The sequence below is a fragment of the Mustelus asterias genome, chromosome 5, assembly GCF_964213995.1.
Source record: "Mustelus asterias chromosome 5, sMusAst1.hap1.1, whole genome shotgun sequence".
Classification (NCBI taxonomy): domain Eukaryota; kingdom Metazoa; phylum Chordata; class Chondrichthyes; order Carcharhiniformes; family Triakidae; genus Mustelus; species Mustelus asterias.
Genome location: NC_135805.1, coordinates 136602697 through 136619220, shown reverse-complemented (window position 1 = coordinate 136619220; position 16524 = coordinate 136602697). Strand labels below are relative to the sequence as shown.

The 16524-nt window shown below is 47.1% G+C and overlaps 1 protein-coding gene across 14 annotated transcripts in view; it reads right to left on the bottom strand.

Moving 5' to 3' along the window:
- dst (dystonin) overlaps window positions 1-16524 on the bottom strand; it is a 653330-nt gene that overhangs the window by 289982 nt on the left and 346824 nt on the right. The window lies entirely within an intron of this gene.

Sequence of the window (16524 nt, the reverse complement as noted above, 5' to 3'; positions counted from 1 at the left end):
CTATGCTAACCAAAGAACAAAGAACAGTACAGCACAGGAAACAGGCCCTTCGGCCCTCCAAGCCTGTGCCGCTCCTTGGTCCAACTAGACCAATCGTTTGTACCCCTCCATTCCCAGGCTGCTCATGTGACTATCCAGGTAAGTCTTAAACGATGTCAGCGTGCCTGCCTCCACCACCCTACTTGGTAGCGCATTCCAGGCCCCCACCACCCTCTGTGTAAAAAACATCCCTCTAATATCTGAGTTATACTTCGCCCCTCTCACCTTGAGCCCGTGACCCCTTGTGATCGTCACCTCCGACCTGGGAAAAAGCTTCCCACCGTTCACCCTATCTATCCCCTTCATAATCTTGTACACCTCTATTAGATCTCCCCTCATTCTCCGTCTTTCCAGGGAGAACAACCACTGTGTTACCGTGCCACCCCTAGTTGGCCCTGGAAGGCGGTTGAGAGTCAACCACATTGCTGTGGCTCTGGAGTCACATGTAGGCCAGAACGGGCTAAGGACGGCAGATTTCCTTCCCCTAAGTACATTAGTGAACGAGATGGGTTTTTCCAACAATCGACAATGATCATCTGTAGATTCTTAATTCCAGATTTTAAAGATTGAGTTCAAATTCCACCATCTGTCATGGTGGGATTCAAAGCTGGGTCCCCAGAACATTAGCTGAGTCGCTGGATTAATAGTCCAGCAATAATACCACTAGGCCATTGCCTCCCCTTTTATTTGACATACTAATGTATATTGAAGACATTGACATGCAAAAAAAACTTGACTTTGTCTAGTATAAACAACATACAGAATTAAACATATTGCTTCCAGAACTGAATACAGTATTTTGCACTGGGTTTGACTCTCACAGTTTTAACTCTGATGTAAAAGTTATGCCTCCAAATATGAGGTTACTCCTGCAGACGCGGCCTTAGCCGATTGTGAGTTTCCGGTTCCAAATTCTTACTATTTCCCCTGAAAGCATTTGTTGTGCTCAGTATTTCAGAAATAAAAGAGCAAATTCTATATGGTACTGCTCCAAAAATACGCAGAATAGTTAGAAACAAAAGGGACTGCATGTGACATATAGCTGCTTAAACAGAATCTTAGAATCTTAGAAACCCTACCGGCCCATCGAGTCTGCACCGACCACAATCCCACCCAGGCCCTATCCCCATATCCCTCCATATTTACCCACTAATTCCTCTAACCTACACATCTCAGGACACTAAGGGGCAATTTTTTAGCATGGCCAATCAACCTAATCCGCACATCTTTGGACTGTGGGAGGAAACCGGAGCACCCGGAAAAAACCCACGCAGACACGGGGAGAATGTGCAAACTCCACACAGACAGTGACCCAAGCCGGGAATCGAACCCAGGTCCCTGGAGCTGTGAAGCAGCAGTGCTAACCCACTGTGCTAAAAAATTGTGAAAATAGAAAAACATTATTTTATGAGGGAATAAGTTAGTAATCTAGTTACAACCTGTAAGAATTTTTGTTATAAATAATGCTCAAACACGACTGCTGCGATATTACCTTCTCGCTCCGTCGGCCAATGGGCGGGGCAACCCGGTAAGATTGCGAGAGAGCCAAAAAATCAGGTCCGTGCCTGATTTCTCGCCTCTCGCGATCTTCCCAGCATCCTCCGCAAGGCTGATTGTAATATTTAAATTCTATGTAAAGTAGAATTTAAATATTACAAGTGAGCTTGGAGCTCACTTGCCTGTGTGGCCTCGCCGGTGAAGGTTCTCTCCGACGAGGATCATGTATGGTTCCCCATCAAGGGGGACAGACGCGATGGCCTCACCGGCAGGACCGGAGGCCACAGAGGCCTGCCCGGGAGATTGGGGGCAGAGGGGTGGATGCCCCTTCAGCAGTGCTAGCCTGGGACCCTGGCACTGCCGGCCTGGCACCCTGGCACTGCCCACCAGGCACCGGGCAGTTCCAAGGGGGCACGGCCAACTGGGAGTGGGGCCAGACAGGGGCGGGCTGATCAGGGGCAGTGGAGGAGAGGACCACTGCCATTCTGCAACAGCGATCATTGGTGAGGGGGGGGCCACTGCCACTCTGCAACAGCGATCGGGGATTGGGGGGGGGGATTTCGGCTGCTGAGCACCGCAGTAGTCGGGGGGGGGTGGGGGGGGGGTCTGGAAATCAGCCACAAAAGCCCAGCTCTAGCTGGCGGAGGCAGTGACTATCAGATCTCTGTGCCACTTACTGTGTTTACCCTAGTCCAACGCCGGCATCTCCACTTCACAAAACATGCGCAATGGCGCCCTCTGCTGCCATCTGTCCGTTTTCGGCGAGCTTAGCCCCTCCCCCTGCTGGCAACAAACTGGTTTGGCCTCATTTTTTGACGGGTAAGATTCGAATCTTATTTTGTCCAAAAAGCAGCGTGATTCTCTCCCATTTGCCCACTCATTTGGAACTTGAAATTATTTTGGTAAGATCGCCCAGTGCAACGCTACAGTATCTGAAAAATATCTTTTGAAGCCATTCCTTTTATCAAGGTTTGAGAGGTTCTGCCATCTTATGCACTGGCGATCTTCAAACTTCCCTTATCCACCCAAGTAATGTCCATGTTGAGAGTGGAAAATATGTCAACTCACGTTGGCATCTCTCAAGTTGGAGAAGTGAAGTTTCTCGTTGCTACAGTAGACTTTTTTTAAATTTAGAGATCAGCAGCTGAATGTCTAAAGTGTTGGAAGGGATTATCAAACAAGTGGAAAAATAAATGTTCATCTCTGTATGCAAAAAAGTTAGAACCAATGGGTGAACAATTATCTGGATATCTGCTTATCTTTTCTTTATGGATTGCTATAAACAAGCCCTTGCCGTCTTGTTTAAGATTATTTTATCCTCCGCCCGCATCACCCACTCCTGCCTGACAGGTTTTTAACCAGCGATCAATCCAATAATGCCCATTTTGCATCCATTCCAAGGTCAACAGCCCATGGATTTCCTAGTCTTCCATAATCCCACAGTTACAACTCACCCTTTGTTGACCCCACCCAGCGACCATTCATTCTCCACGAGCTTCAACAGTGGCGGGCTATTTGACCGGTGAAGCATCAGAGCTGAGCCTACACAGTGCAGAAGGAGGCCATTTAGCCCATCGAGTCTGCACCGACAACAATCCCACCCACAGGTCCTATCCCCGAAACCCCACATATCTACCCTGCTAATCCCTCTAACATACACACCCTGGGACACTAAGGGATAATTTAGCATAGTCAATCATCTTTGGACTGTGGGAGGAAACTGGAGCACCACGTGGCCACAGGGGGAAAGTGCAAACTCCACACAGACAGTGACCCGAGGCTGGAATTGAATCCAGGTCCCTGGCGCTGTGAGGCAGCAGTGCGAACCACTGTGCCACTATGCCGAACCAAAAGCTTATTCTCCACTCAACAATCTCACAAAGGATTTTGTAGCAAGGATTCGCAGGATAACATTTCAGGAGCAGGAAACTTGCGCAAAGAATTCCCTCCCTAACATTGAGGTCCTTTACATGCACCCTACTTGGGACAGATCATGAATCATTAGGAGTTCTTAGTCCCTATAGCTCAGCTAGCCCTCACTCTTCTCAACCTGTCCATGGTTTTTGACACAGTTGACCATGCTATCCTTCTCCAACAAGTCAAATGACGTCCAATGGGATTGAACTTGCCTGATTCTGTTCGTATCTATCTAATCACAGTCACTACTTGCAAAATTTCTCTTCCTACTCCCGTTACCTTTGGTGACACCCAAGAATCAATCCTTGGTGCCGCCTATTACTCATCTACATGCTGCATTTTCACATTGCGATTTCTAAGGCACAGTCTTAGTTTTCACCCGCACGCTGACAACACCAAGTTCTATCTCCCTGCCACCTCTCTAGACCCTGCCACTGTTGCCAAATTATCCAACTGCTTAACTAACATCCAGTACTGGATAAAGAGGAATTCCCTTCAGTTACATACGAGAAAGACTGAAGCCATTGTCATTAGTCCCCATTCTAAACTCTGTTCCATAACTATAGATGCCGTCCCCCTCCCTGGCAACCACATATGATATTAATCCAGCCTGTGCACAACCTTGGTGACACATTTAATTCCGGGATGAGTTTCTGACCTCATTCATTCCATCACTGAGGCTGCCTATTTCTACGTCCATAACATCACCCCGATCTCAGCTCATTTGCTGCTGAAACCCTCAATCATGCCTTCATGACCTCTAGATCTCACTATTCCAATGCTCTTCTGGCTGTTCTCCCATGTTCTACTCTCCGTAAACTTGAAGTGATCCAAAATTCTGTTGTCCACATCCTCACTCCCACTGCCTCAGAAAAGCAGTCAGCATAATCTAGGACCCCACGCACGCCGGACATTCTCTCTTCCACCTTCTCCCGTTGGAAAAAAGATACAAAAGTCTGAGGTCACGTACCAACCGACTCAAGAACAGCTTCTTCCCTGCTGCCATCAGACTTTTGAATGGACCTACCTTGCATTAAGTTGCTCTTTCTCTACACCCTAGCTATGACTGTAACACTACATTCTGCACTCTCTCCTTTCCTTCTCTATGAACGGTATGTTTTGTATAGTACGCAAGAAACAATACTTTTCACTGTATACTAATACATGTGACAATAATAAATCAAATCAAATTCACACTGAGCCTTGTTTCACCCATCACCATTAACCGACAATGGTTTCCAGTCAAGAACATCTTGATTTTAATTTTATAATCTTTGTTTTCAAATCCCTCCAGTATCTTATCCCTCCCTGTCTCCGTCATCTCCTCCACCCACATGACTCTCTGAGACATTTGCATGCCACCTTGAGTTGCCAGGGTCCCAAGCAATGGATCTGTCTCGCATCACTCCTCATAATTGAAATCTTTGACCAAGCTTTGACCTAAATTCTCACGTTGCACGGTGTAATGTTTTTAAAGTTCAAAGCTTTTAAAGTTTAAAGTTAATTTATTAGTGTCAGAAGTAGGCTTATGTTAACACTGCAATGAAGTTACTGTGAAAATCCCCTAGTCGCCACACTCCGACGCCTGTTCGGGTCAATGTATCTAACCAGCTTGTCTTTCAGACTATAGGAGGAAACAGGAGCACCCGGAGGAAACCCAGGCAGACACGGGGAGAATGTGCAGACTCCAAACAGACAGAGACCCAAGCCAGGAATCGAACCCGGGTCCCTGGCGCTGTGAGGCAGCAGTGCTAACCACTGTGCCACCGTGCCACCCAAAATATGTTTTATAATACTCCTGTGAAGTAACATGGGACGTTTATTGTGTTAAAATCATTGTTTTGTTGTTGGCCAGACAAACCATGAGAGAAGCCTCTGAGAACACAAACCTGATAATATGACAATTATCATTATATAAAAGGAGACCTGATAAATCAAGGAGACAGGTAAAGCTTATTGAGTTCACATTTTGCAGCATGTTTTAAATGTGTTTCATTGCAGGCATGTAAAAGAATGGTAAGTACAGAAGGAGACAAAGTTGGACTTAATGGGAATCAGGGGGAAAACTCCCCACTGCTTAGTGTCACACATCGCACAGTTGGTTGTGATTGTTGGAGGTCATCGCAGTCCCAGGACATCACTGCAGGAGTTCCTCAGGGTAGAGTCCTAGACTCAACCATCTTCAGCTGCTTCATCAATGGCCTATCCTCCGCCATGAGGTCAGAAGTGGGGATGTTGGCCGATGACTGCACAATGTTCATCACCATTTATGCCCCTTCAGATATTGAAGCAATCCAAGCCTACATACAGCAAAACCTTGATGGCCTTCGCCGTCTCACTGGCGAGTAACATTTGTGGCACAAGTGCCAAGCAATGACCATCACCAGCAAGAGAGAATTTAACCATCTTCCTTTGACATTCAGTGGCATTACCATCGCTGAATCCCCTACGATCAACACCTTAGGGGTTACCATTGACTGGAAACTACACTGGACCAGCCATATAAATACTATCGTTACAAGAGCAGATCAGAGGTTGGGGATTCTGCAACGTAACTCACTTACATATTGTGTCTCTGTCTATATATGCCGCGTTTGTGAACCCATCTCTCCATTCACCTGATGAAGGAGCAGCGCTCCGAAAGCTCGTGATTCCAAATATCCTGTTGGACTTTAACCTGGTGTTGTGAGACTTCTTACTGTAACTCACTTTGTAACACCCCAAATCCTGCTCACCATCTATAGGGCCCAAGTCAGGAGTGTGATGGATTATTTTCCACTTGCCTAAAGCTTATTTATTAGTCACAAGTAGGCTTACATTAACACTGCAATGAAGTTACTGTGAAAATCTCCTAGTCGCCACACTCCGGCGCCTGTTCGGGTACACTGAGGAAGAATTTAGCACGGCCAATGCACCTAACCAGCACATCTTTCGGACTGTGGGAGGAAACCAGAGCACCCGGAGGAAACCCACGCAGACACAGGGAGAACGTGCAAACTCCACACAGACAGTGACCCAAGCTGGGAATTGAACCAGGGTCCCTGGCACTGTGAGGGAGTAGTGCTAACCACTGTGCCACTGTGCCGTCCGATGAGTGCAGCTCCCACAACACTCAAGAAGCTTGGATGCCTTCCAGGTCACTGAAATCCACGTGTTAGCACTCCAGCCACCACCAAACAGTGGCAGCAATGTGGACCATCCACAGGAAGCACTGTAGTCACTCAGCAAGGCACCTTTAGCAGCACCTTTTAAACCATGAGGCGGTCTTGTGGTCCAGAGGGTGGCATCTCTGCCTCTGAGCCAGAGGCTCCAGCTGCTGTCCCACTCGATGACTCGATGGCCAAGGAAGATAGTTAAAATGCATAATATATCAACCTTTAAATCCTTCCGACACGGCAATAAGAGTGAAGAAACTCCTGGTCAGCCATGTTTGATGTGGAGTGGCGCCCCTCAAGCTACAAGCCCCTGGTGACCGACAGTCTTTCTCTCTCTCTCTCCTTTCCCTGTCTCTCCCTCGTTCTCTTTCTCTCCTTTCCCACTCTCCCTCCTTTACCAGTCTCTTTCCATCTCTCTCCTCTCCCAGTCTCTCACTCGCTCTCTGTCCTTTCCCAGTCTCTCTCTCTCCTTTCCCAGTCTCTCTCCCCTTTCCCAGTCTCTCTCTCTATCCTTTCCCAGTCTCTCTCCCCTTTCCCAGTCTCTCTCACTCTCCTTTCCCAGTCTCTCTCTCTCTCCTTTCCCAGTCTCTCTCTCTCTCTCTCCTTTCCCAGTCTCTCTCTCCTTTCCCAGTCTCTCTCTCTCTCTCCCCTTTCCCAGTCTCTCTCTCTCGCTCTCTCTCCTTTCCCAGTCTCTCTCTCTCTCTCCCCTTTCCCAGTCTCTCTCTCGCTCTCTCTCCTTTCCCAGTCTCTCTCTCTCTCTCTCCCCTTTCCCAGTCTCTCTCTCTCTCTCTCTCCCCTTTCCCAGTCTCTCTCTCTTTCCTGTCCCAGTCTCTCTCTCTCCCCTTTCCCAGTCTCTTTCTCTCTCCCCTTTCCCAGTCTCTCTCTCTCCTTTCCCAGTCTCTCTCTCTCTCCTTTCCCAGTCTCTCTCTCTCCTTTCCCAGTCTCTCTCTCCTTTCCCAGTCTCTCTCTCTCTCCCCTTTCCCAGTCTCTCTCTCGCTCTCTCTCCTTTCCCAGTCTCTCTCTCTCTCTCGCTCTCTCTCCTTTCCCAGTCTCTCTCTCGCTCTCTCTCCTTTCCCAGTCTCTCTCTCTCTCTCTCCCCTTTCCCAGTCTCTCTCTCTTTCCTGTCCCAGTCTCTCTCTCTCCCCTTTCCCAGTCTCTTTCTCTCTCCCCTTTCCCAGTCTCTCTCCTTTCCCAGTCTCTCTCTCTCTCCTTTCCCAGTCTCTCTCTCTCTCCTCTCCCAGTCTCTTTCTCTCCTCTCCCAGTCTCTCTCTCTCCCCTTTCCCAGTCTCTCTCTCTATCCTTTCCCAGTCTCCCTTTTTCCTTTCCCAGTCTCTCTCTTTCTCTCTCTCCTTTCCCAGTCTCTCTCTCTCTCTCCTTTCCCAGTCTCTCTCTCTATCCTTTCCCAGTCTCTCTCTCTATCCTTTCCCAGTCTCTCTCTATCCTTTCCCAGTCTCTCTCTATCCTTTCCCAGTCTCTCTCTCTCTCTCTCCTTTTCCAGTCTCTCTCTCTCTCTCTCCTTTCCCAGTCTCTCCCTCTCCTTTCCCAGTCTCTCTCTCTCTCCTTTCCCAGTCTCTCTCTCCTTTCCCAGTCTCTCTCCCTTCTTTCCCAGTCTCTCTCCCTTCTTTCCCAGTCTCTCTCCCTTCTTTCCCAGTCTCTCTCCCTTCTTTCCCAGTCTCTCTCTCTCCTTTCCCAGTCTCTCTCTCTCCTTTCCCAGTCTCTCTCTCTCTCCTTTCCCAGTCTCTCTCTCTCCTTTCCCAGTCTCTCTCTCTCCTTTCCCAGTCTCTCTCTCTTTCCTTTCCCAGTCTCTCTCTCCTTTCCGAGTCTCTCTCTCCTCTCCCAGTCTCTCTCTCTCTCTCCTCTCCCAGTCTCTCTCTCTCTCTCCTCTCCCAGTCTCTCTCTCTCTCTCCTCTCCCAGTCTCTCTCTCTCTCTCCTCTCCCAGTCTCTCTCTCTCTCTCCTCTCCCAGTCTCTCTCTCTCTCTCCTCTCCCAGTCTCTCTCTCTCTCTCCTCTCCCAGTCTCTCTCTCTCTCTCCTCTCCCAGTCTCTCTCACTCTCTCCTCTCCCAGTCTCTCTCTCTCTCTCCTCTCCCAGTCTCTCTCTCTCTCTCCTCTCCCAGTCTCTCTCTCTCTCTCCTTTCCCAGTCTCTCTCTCTTTCCTTTCCCAGTCTCTCTCTCTCCCAGTCTCTCTCTCTCTCTCCTCTCCCAGTCTCTCTCTCTCTCTCCTTTCCCAGTCTCTCTCTCTCTCCTTTCCCAGTCTCTCTCTCTCTCTCCTCTCAGTCTCTCTCTCCTCTCCCAGTCTCTCTCTCTCCTTTCCCAGTCTCTCTCTCTCTCTCCTCTCAGTCTCTCTCTCTCCTCTCCCAGTCTCTCTCTCTCCTTTCCCAGTCTCTCTCTCTCCTCCCCCAGTCTCTCTCTCCTCTCCCAGTCTCTCTCTCTCCTCTCCCAGTCTCTCTCTCTCCTCTCCCAGTCTTTCTCTCTCCTCTCCCAGTCTTTCTCTCTCCTCTCCCAGTCTTTCTCTCTCTCTCCTTTCCCAGTCTTTCTCCTTTCCCGGTCTCTCTCTCTCTCCTTTCCCAGTCTCTCGCTCTCGCTGCTCTCCCAGTCTCTATCTCTCTCTCTTCCAGTCTCTCGCTCTCTCTCCTCTCCCAGTCTCTCTCCTTTCCCAGTTTCTCTCTCTCTCTCTCTCCATTCAGTGACAATACTGTGCCTTTTGGAAATTTATTTCAGTGATGTGTCTGCGCTGACTGTTGTTATTCATCCCTTCCATCGGAGTGGTTTTGTCTGGATCCAGAAGCATTGTTACTGCAGCAACATAATTGATCTTAACTGCTCCATTGTTGTTTAATCTCAACTAATGCACGGTGTAGTGTTGTATTTCCCCCTGGGATATTGCAGAGCGCTTGATTGATTCAGTCGATTGACAGAGAACTCAAGGGGGCCTGCTTTTGGGATTTTTAGAGGATGCTTTCTCTGTATCTCTTGCTCTGTTTGAAATGGAGACTGGAATCTGCCAAGAAGGTATTTTCTTTGAGATTCTGCTGTCTGGGGGTGGCTCTCTCTCTCTCGCTCTGGAAGTTGCTACATGAGAATTAGAAGACAGAGGTCTGTCTGGATCACTCTCCAGAAGTGTCAAAAGGCCAGAAATTTAGTACCTACCTAAATATATTTGGTGTCTGTGCTAACTGGCTCTAAAGAAGGGATTTATGTCTATGTGGAGACACTGCTAAATTGGAACAACAGCGACAGCTAGCTGTTAAGAATTATACTTTGTCATGTTTAAGTATTTTGTTTGGTAAAAGTTATGCTAATTCTTTTTGTTATATTCTAACTGTTCTTAAATAAAGTTGATTTTGATAAAAGCTTCCTAGTGGGTCACTTGAATCATACCTGGAGCGAAACACCTTATGCTCACCCTCATGCCAAAATCAAATGTAAATGTTCGAGGCTAACTTCATAAAATACCCTGGAGTTTCTGACCTGGTCCCTAATATTTCTCATTCTCTCTCTCTATCATTTTCCATTGTCTCAGTCCAGTTCCTGGACCCTTCCTGACAATCTGCAGGGGTTGAATCCTTGTTCCTAATAAAACTGTGGATAGTACTGGGGAGACACCACTCTTGGAAGGAGGACAACATGTGAGAAACCAGGAGGTGAGGTGGCCTCTGCTCTACACTCCTGCTCACAGATCTCAAGCCTCGCTCCCTATCCACAGCCTGGGCTTCTGATGACCGTGCCAGCTGGTGATAATGATGATTTCCTGTGCCACCTGGAAGGCCATAGGCAGTTGGTGCATGGGAACGTCACCAGCAGGAAGTTCCCCTCAGTCACTTACTAATATATCGCCACTCCGTCACTGTTGCTGGGTCAAAATCCTGGAACTCCCTCCCTCACAGCGGGTGGTACCTACACCACATGGACTGCAGCCATTCAAGAAGGTAGCTCACCATCACCTTCTCAAGGGAAATTAAGGATGGTCTAGCCAGTGACACCCACATCCCATAAATAAATAATTTAAAAAGCCAATCGGCCCAATGTACATGGTCAACTCTTTGAAAGCACTATCCAATTAATCCCATTACCCTGCTCTGCCCCTTCAAACATTTATCCAATTCCCTTTTTGGAAGTTATGAGTGAATCAGCTTCCCTCTCAGGCAGTATATTACTACTGGTAATAACTCACCAAAACTATCACCAAAAATGAGAACTTTTAAAGTTTATTTATTAGCGTATGCTGGAAATTTGGAATGAAAAATTAAGTTCTAATGAAAGGTCGTCAACTTGAAGCATTAACTGTTCCTCTCTCTACAGATGCTGCCTGACATGCTGAGTATTTAAAGTTTATTTATCAGTGCCACAAGTAGGCTTACATTAATCTGCAATGAAGTTACTGTGAAAATCCCCTAGTCGTCACACTCTGGCGCCTGTTCGGGTACACTGAGGGAGAATGTAGCTTGACCAATGCACCTAACCAGCACGTCTTTCAGAGTGTGGGAGGAAACCGGAGCACCCGGAGGAAACCCACGCAGACACGAGGAAAACGTGCAGATTCCAGTCTTCAGACTCAAGACGGGAATCGAACCTATCAGTAAATGTTTAAATTCTTGTGAGCCCAAAGATTTTCTCCATAATCAGAATATTCCTTTCCATAGAGAGAAACTGCTGCCCATTTTGGCAAGAGTTATGAGTGGAGTAAATTAGCTTATTTTTTTCATGGGACGTGGGCAAGGTAAGCATTTGTTGTCCATTCCTAACTGCCCCTTGAACTGAGTGGCTTGCTCGGCCATTTCAGAGGGCAGTTCAGAGTCAACCACATTGCTGTGACTCTGGAGTCACATGTAGGCCAGACCAGGTAAGGACGACAGATTTCCTTCCTAAAGGACATTAGTGAACCAGATGGGTTTTTCTGTTGATGATCGTTTCAATTCCAGGTTTGATTCACTGAGTTTAAATTTCAGCAGCTGCCAGGATTTGAACATGTGTCCACTGGGCATGAGTCTCGGCCTCTGGATTACCAATCCACTGACATCCCCACTCCACCACCGTCTCCCCTATAAAGTGTAAAATACCGTCTTGAGCCCTTTCTGTAGATGTTGAGGTTGGAACACTGCAGCGCAGAACCAGTTGTGTTTACTACCAGGACACCAGCTAAATGCTACAAGGGGGTGGGCTGAACTTCACAAGGTTTCGCCATAAGCCACATTTAACAAGGAAAGTGAAAACTCAGGAAGCAAGCCACCAATTAAAACCTCCTGAAGTAACTAACATTTCAGTTGATTCCTGAATCACATTTTAAGCAACAGCCACTCGGAAAACATACATTTCTGGGGTATTTATTCACCAAGAACACTGAATACATTGGGGTCATGAGGAGAGATTTGATCGCGAGCAGGCTGGGTTAAAATAGCTTCATTTTCCTTATTTCACATCTTCTGATGGGCTCATCGGCTGAGGGAATCTTGGAGCACAGTAGAAGAGCATTCTGCCCATCATTCCTGTAACAACTCTATGAAAGAGCCATTCAATCCCATGCAAATGTTTCAGAGTTGACCTAATTCCCTTTTTAAAGTGATGATTGCATCTGCTTCCATTGCCCTTTCAGGCAGTGCATACCAGACCATAACTCATAATATTTTCTTTATTCATCATGGGACATGGGCGTCGCTGGCTGGCCAGCATTTATTGCCCATTGCTAGTTGCCCAAGGGCAGTTGAGAGTCAACCACAATGCTGTGGTTCTAAAGTCACATGTAAGTCAGACCAGGCAACGGCGGCAGATTTCCTTCCCTAAAGGACATTAGCGAACCAGATGGGTTTTTCTGACAATCGACAATTGTTTCATGGTCATCAGTAGATTCTTAATTCCAGATATTTTTTAATTGAATTCAAATTCCACCATCTGCCGTGGTGGGATTTGAACCCGGGTCCCCAGAACATTAACTGAGTTTCTGGATTAATAGTCTGGTGATAATTCCACTAGGCCATCCTAGTGGGAAATCCTTTAGAAATCTGCCTATGAGACACCTTGGGACATCTTGAGATTGGGAAAGGCACCATGTCATTGCAAATTTATTTGACCTTTTGTGTTAAAAGTGAAGGGTGTCAGTGGTAGGTAATACCACTCAAAGCACACAGAACAAAGAAAACTACAGCACAGGAACAGGCCCTTAGGCCCTCAAGCCTGTACCGATCATGATGCCCTAATTAAACTAAAAAGAAAACCTACTGCCCTTACTCGGTCCATATCCCTCTATTTCCTCCCTATTACTGGACCAATTCAGATGCCTCTTAGGCCATTGCCTCCCCATAAATTGGGAAATTAGTTCCCCAAGCCTCCATTTCCTGGGTTTGCAAATTATACAAAATCTTTATCTTCCTCTTGTTGACCTTTTCTCAGTCCACACGGTTTCTCCTCAACTATTCTGTCAAAATGCCCCACGATTCTGAAGAGGGCAAAGCACTGAGGAAGTGGGATAATTGTGCTTCTTAAGAGGTTGCACCGTCAAACGCACACAGCCATCTTTTTTACAGGCCTTCACTGCAGCAATTGGGTATCAGGGAACAGATGATTAAGCCGCACTTACTGATAGAAGGGAACATAGACATTCAAAGGGGCTTCACAGCTGTCAATAGACAATCTGAGCCCCACAGCCACTGTTGCTGCCTCAGAACCCGCAGCCTGAAAATCTTGTCTCGTGACCTCAATGGGGGTCATGACCCACAGTTTGGGAACCCCTAACTTAGGGGCCAGAACTCTATCACCTCGCCCGCCACGGAATTGGTGCGGGTCCGACAACAGAAATGTCCATTGACCTCGGGCAGGAATTTCCAGTCTCGCCCGAACGAGGCCATAAAGCCCCGCCCCATGTGTCAGAATGCAGAACCACTGTGTAATATTTGTGACTCAATTGGGTTTAAAGTTTATTTTTATTCATGTCACAAGTAAGCTTACATTAACACTGCAATGAAGTTACTGTGAAAATCTCCTAGTCGCCACACTCAGACGCCAGTTTGGGTACATTGAGGGAGAATTTAGCACGGCCAATGTACCCTAACCAGCATGTCTTTCGGACTGTGGGAGGAAACCGGAGCACCCGGAGGAAACCCATTCAGACACGGGGAGAACGTGCAGACTCTGCACAGACAGTGACCCAACCTGGGTCCCTGGGGCTGTGAGGCAGCAGTGCTCACCACTGTGTCACCGTGCCGCTGAGATTAGGGGAACCCAATCACATAACTGGTTTTCTACTTGGCCTTTCCTCACCAATCTACCTGTCGCAGGTGTATCTGTCCGTGATGGTAACAGGAGGAATGATTGAGATGACGACTCTGCCTCACAAAGAGAAGTGCTAACCATTGTGACATGTGGCACTACCGTGTGCTCAATGGGATAGAGCAAGACCAGATCTAAAAATATTAGACAATTCCTAGTTTACATCATTGACACTATTGTGAGTTCTTCAGCAGGCACAAGCATAGTCACACAAATTGGTCTCATTTGTATCCTCTTTGGTTAACTTAAGAGAAAAGTGAACAAAATTTGGGATGAAGTTGAATGGTACTGAAAGATATCTGTGTGAGACAAAAGGGGACAAGATATTGGGTTACTCTGTGACAGTTCCGTTCAAAGAACAAAGAACAAAGAAGCACAGGAACAGGCCCTTCGGCCCTCCAAGCCTGCACCGATCATGTGTTCCTAACTAGACCATCCGTCTTATCCCTCTGTTCCCAGTCTGTTCATGTGGCTATCTAGTTAAGACTTAAATGATCCCAGTGTGTCTGCCTCAACCACCTTGCTAGGTAGTGCATTCCAGGCCCCCACCACCCTCTGTGTAAAATACGTCCCCCGCATATCTGTATTGAACCTTGCCCCCCTTACCTTGAACTTGTGACCCCTTGTGTTTGTCATTTCTGACCTGGGAAAAAGCTTCCAACTGTTCACCCTATCTATGCCCTTCATAATTTTATAAACTTCTATTAGGTCGCCCCTCAACCTCCGTCTTTCCAGGGAGAACAACCCTAGTTTACTCAATCTCTCCTCATAGCTAAGACCCGCCATACCAGGCAACATCCTAGTAAACCTTTTCTGTACTCTCTCCAAAGCCTCAACGTCCTTCTGGTAGTGTGGCGACCAGAACTGGACGCAGTATTCCAAATGTGGTCTAACCAACGTTCTATATAACTGCAACATCATATGCCAACTTTCATACTCTATGCACCGTCCAATAAAGGCAAGCATGCCATATGCCTTCTTCACCACCTTTTCCACCTGTGCTACCACCTTTAAGGATCTGTGGACTTGCACACCCAGATCCCTCTGTGTGTCTATACTCCTGATGGTTCTGCCATGTATTGTATAGCTCCCCCCTGCATTAGATCTACCAAAATGCATCACTTCGCATTTATCTGGATTAAATTCCATCAGCCATTTCTCTGCCCAATGTTCCAGCCTATCTATATCCTGCTGTATTCTCTGACAATGTTCATCACTATCCGCAACTCCAGCAATCTTTGTGTCGTCCGCAAACTTACCGATCAGACCAGCTACATCTTCCTCCAAATCATTTATATATATCACAAACAGCAGAGGTCCCAGTACAGAGCCCTGCGGAACACCATGAGTCATGATGCGGAGATGCCGGCGTTGGACTGGGGTAAACACAGTAAGAAGTTTAACAACACCAGGTTAAAGTCCAACAGGTTTATTTGGTAGCCACCAAATAAACACCACTCGTCACAGACCTCCAATCAGAAAAAGACCCCTCCACTGCTACCCTCTGTCTTCTGAGGCCAAGCCAGTTCTGTACCCATCTAGCTGGTTCACCTTTGATCCCGTGAGATTTAACCTTTTGCACCAGCCTGCCATGAGGGACCTTGTCGAATGCTTTACTAGAATCCATGTAGACAACATCCATGGCCCTTCCCTCGTCAATCATTTTTGTCACCTCCTCAAAAAATTCAACCAAATTTGTGAGACATGACCTCCCTCGTACAAAACCATGCTGTCTATCACTAATGAGACTATTCAGTTCTAAATGTGTATAGATCCTATCTCGAAGAGTCTTCTCCAACAATTTCCCTACCACGGACGTCAAGCTCACTGGCCTATAATTACCCGGGTTATCCTTGCTACCCTTCTTAAATAACGGGACCACATTTGCTATCCTCCAATCCTCTGGGACCTCACCTGTGTCCAGTGAAGAGACAAAGATTTCTGTTAGAGGCCCAGCAATTTCATCTCTTGTCTCTCTCAGTAATCTAGGACAGATGCCATCTGGCCCTGGGGATTTGTCTACCTTAATGCTTCCTAAAACACCTAACACTTCCTCCCTTGTAATTGCGATTTGTTCTAACGGGTCTGCACATCCCTCTGAGACACTCCCAATCAACTTGTCCCTCACCTTTGTGAATACTGATGCAAAGTATTCATTTAGGATCTCACCTACTTCCTTGGGTTCTAAGCATAATTCCCCTCCTTTGTTCTTGAGAGCTCCGACTCTTTCTCTGACAACCCTCTTGTTCCTAACGTATGTATAAAATGCCTTCTTAATTAATTCTCCTTAATCCTGTCTGCCAAGGACATTTCGTGACCCCTTTTTGCCCTTCTAGCTCCCTGTTTGAGTTCGTAACCAGATTGTGTGTCAGGATAATCTACGTCGACTGGGAAGCTTCCCGGGTTAAGTCCTGGATCTTAGCTGGAATGGCGAGGGGAACGTGGCAATTGGGTTCAGCCTCCCAAGGCCAGGAGAGGGAGGGGAGGGAAGAAAAAGCTGCCAGTGCACATAGGAATTAGGAGCTGAAGTAGGCTAATTCAGCCCGCTGAACTTCATCCAGTGACTTCCTGATTGAAAGCTTGGAAAAATGGGATCAAATTCAGCGACAACATTCCCAACGTCAGATCGCGTCTCAATACTTATTGACTGGACTG